This window comes from Malus sylvestris, chromosome 1 (genome assembly GCF_916048215.2).
Source record: "Malus sylvestris chromosome 1, drMalSylv7.2, whole genome shotgun sequence".
NCBI lineage: Eukaryota > Viridiplantae > Streptophyta > Magnoliopsida > Rosales > Rosaceae > Malus > Malus sylvestris.
In genome coordinates this window covers 5,597,105-5,601,124 of record NC_062260.1, presented here as the reverse complement: position 1 = coordinate 5,601,124, position 4,020 = coordinate 5,597,105, and positions in this window count along the sequence as shown.

The window sequence follows — 4,020 nt, the reverse complement described above, 5'->3', positions numbered from 1 at the left end:
GGCCAAAGTATGAATGAGATTTAGGAAGCTGTTCCAAATCACATAAGAATCTTTAGCCAAAGTATGAATGAGATTTAGGAAGCTGTTCCAAATCACATTCAAGGTAATCATATAAGTAAGAGAATCACATTGAATAGTTGACATGAATAAACTATCAAACCAAACAATGTGGTCAAGAGAAAGACCGTATTGCATTGTAATCCTAAACTGAATAGGTTCTCCACCTCTTTTTATTAGCTTGGGTAGCCATGACATACTGCTTGGTGTCACTCATGGTTTATGGAAGCCTTAAAGATGAGTAATCACTAAAGGAAGAATTGAAAGTATGTTTCAATTCACAATTGATTTGAAGAGTTCTAATCGCCCACTGGTTCGCTAAAAGGAACATAATGGATCTTACACCATGTAAGGTAAAGATTGAAGAAACAATGGAGATGAGTAAGGATAATTAAATGGTTTAATTATTTATGGCTAGGATTAATTAATATGCTAATTAATCAAACGAATAAGTTCGTTATAGACCTCGGGTTAGTTTTGGGCCGTGATAGGAGCATATTTATGCGACTTAGTTAACATGTTTTCTTGCACTTACTTAGTTAGTTATTGCTTATAAGAGTGTTTTAAGCCATTTTCGTATGTTGGTAGGTCCTAATAACAAAGTTGGCAAGAAAAGTGCATTTTGGTGCATTTTGGAGCAATTTTAGGCTGAAATGGATTGCATGCACTTGGAGACATGAGGATGGACGTTTTGGGAAGATTAGAATTCAGCATATGTGTGTGCAAGTGTGTGACCTACAACTAACAAACATCATAGCTGCCATGTGATGGAGAAAATGTGTTGTTTGTGGCTGAAATAATGAAGAGCAGGTGTGTGTGCAAGTGTGACAGCTTGTGGATGTGGAAATAATGATAACATGACAACAAAGACACATGCAAAGAGGCCTTGAGCACCATCCTTCACACTTGTACAGCAGCAACCCTTCATCATTACTTAACATTTCTGCCACAAGAACATGGAGACAACATTATACAAGGCATGTGCAAAAGAGAAACATGGACAGCCAACAAATTCGTCAAAACTGCCTGCGCAGATTAGCTGACTTTGGAAGCATGTTACGAACAGCTCCGAATGAATGAGAGAATGAGCCTTATATACTTGGAAAGCTACGGATGTCTATTTTCTGGAGAAATTATGGATTGTTAATATCATTTTTCTAGAAGAAGTTATGGGCATTGTAACACTGAAAGGTTCAGAAAAGGGCTAAGTAGATTTGGCTAATAAAATGAGAAAGTAAAGGCACTTGTTTTGTGTTTTGCTTTGTCATCAACAGCAAATGGGGTTATGATTGCACTCATTTGGCTTTGGAGCAAGTGGAAATGCATAGCTAGAAAGAGAAGACACACCTACATGCAAAGGAAATGAGAAACATGGGCAAAAAATGGGTGGATTGGTGGCTGAAATGATGAAGCATGTGTGTGCAAAAGAAAAGGAGAAACATGGAAATCACACACCCATGCAATCTGCACATGCAAAGGAAATGGAGTGGTCCTCTCCCTAGCCTATATATACATCCACCACCCCCCTTCCAAAAGAGTACAATCTTGATCCATCAAAAGAGCTTCATTCACAAACACAATTTCCTTGTAGTGACCTCCATCCATTCATCTAGCCATACTACATCTCACCAATCCATACACTTTCATCTCTTAGCCGTGCAAATCCATTCCATCCATATATCCATACACATCCTAGACACTTGTGCTACAACAAGGTGGTGAAAACAAAGGTCCTTGGCGTTTCAAGCTTGGAACTTTGGAGCGTTTTAGGTGTACTTCGTTCTTGCTTTCAATGTCTACTTTATTATTTTCTAATTTTGTTGCAATTATGAGTGGCTAAACCCCTATTTAGTTAGGGGGAAGTTTGAAGCCATGAACATGCTTGAGATTTGAATTGATTTCCTCCAATTGTGATTTGATAAGTTGTGATTGCAATTCAATTATCTATTTTATTCATAACTAATTCTTGTATGTTTATTAAGGATGCATACTTAGTTTTCATGCATGAATTAGATGCTAGAATATAAATGAGTTTCACCTAATCGTTACAAGTTTATATTCATGAGTAGTGAAGGTTGTTTATCACAATCGCGTTAATTGAATTCTTGGCAAATGTATCGTGCATTCATAGTTATAATTGCCTTGTCAACACTTATGATTTTCATTGAACGTAATGATCTCTGATTGTATCTATATTATGCATTCATATAGGGGACTTTTAGAGAATGATTTGGGTTGTTGCATGCATTCATCCAACTCAATGAGTAAAGGAAAATCTGAGGGTTAATTTGTGCATCACGGTTAATTTGGGGTGTTAAGCATCATAGTTAATTGAAAAGCAATTGGAAATCGATTCATATACAAGTGTGTCATGTGTGAAGAATGGACCTCTAACTAATCCATCCATCATCTCATTTCTTAAATTCGTTTTACAATCTGTCTAATTTTATAAGTTGTTTGTTTGTTTCAAATTCATCAAAACTAAAATCCCCCTTTTACTTTCTTGTTTCAAAGTGTTTAAAATCTGTTTTGTTTGTGTTTTAGAGTGTTTTGAGTCAAGTCAAAACCCAAATTTCGTCCAAAGTTATGTTAGAGTCAGAAACTGCCTAGTTTGTGTTTTTAGGCAATTTTGAGTGTCTTTAAGTTATTTTGAGTCTTGTGAACCTGTTTTGAGTTCTTTAAGTCTATTCAAACGTTTTTAACTTTGTTTTTATGTCTTTGAGTTAGTTTAGAGGTTTTAGCAAGCCCTCCTAATCCCCGTTTTAGAACGATCCCTACTTGCATTATTACTATAATTTGACAACAAGAGGTTTTAATTTGAGTGCTTAACTTTCATCGCATCAGGCCGCAAGGCTCAATGGGATTTAAATGTCAAGCCCATTAACATAAGTTGTATGACAACTTATTGACTTAAGACCCAAAAGGGCCCAAACAGACCAAAGACCATAGAAGGCCGACCATATTGATGAAATAGGGTTTTGGTTCTTTTTGTCACTTAAGTGAAGTGACTATATAAAGAACTTTATAGCCAAAATTCATTAGGGTTTTCTGAGGGAAGAGAAGAGAACACAAAAGTTCTCTCTTATCTAATGAAGGCTGGCCACCCTAGAGGAATATAGCTAGCAATCTTCCTTCCTCTAGGTCACTCATCTCTTCATCAATGCTCTCCTTGGTGTGGAGACTTAGAGGTTCCCTTTCTTGGGAACTTGGAGAACCCATTCCACCATCCTCCTCCAAGAAATCCATGGAGCAAAGAAGTGAGGAATGAAGGCCCTATCTCTTGGGTGATTAGCCTTTGCTTATGCAAAGAGGAATCAACAAAGGTATAATATTTCTCAACTCACTTTGTTCTTGAGTTGAGTCTTGGTTCACCCAATTACTAGGCTTTGAATTTCATGGGTAAAATTTTGTTTTTGAGTACATACAAGCATGATTCCACCTTTAATTGTTAATTGCATATTGTAGATGTTGCTCAAATGAACTTGTTTTCAAAAATATTTCTTTCACGCATTAGTCTTTTCATATCTATTTCAATATGCTAGCAATTTTTTATTTTAGAAAAAAAAATTTGAAACCTAGAAAAACTAAACAATGAAAGCCCACCAGAGTCAAAGTCACCATCTCCATAACCACCAACCCCTCTTTTCTTTCTTCCTCTCTCTCTCACGCACCCAATATCGAGGAGTTCATGCCAATCAACAATGCAAGAATGGGGATTTGTGACAGTTTGTGAGGGAGGTTCCGAACGTAAAATTGGTTTGGATCGGGGCTTGTGTGGGTTGTTTGTGGCTACAGTTGAGGGAAGGGGAGAGCGGGTGTTGGGTCGGAATTGGGCATGGGCAATTGGCATGGTGGTTTGAGGGTATGGATTGTCGATGAAGGTGGGATTGGGGTGTAGTCGTGTGGGGGAGTGGGGTTGCCAGACGGTGTGGCTCGTTCGAAATGACTGATGGAGGGTGACGG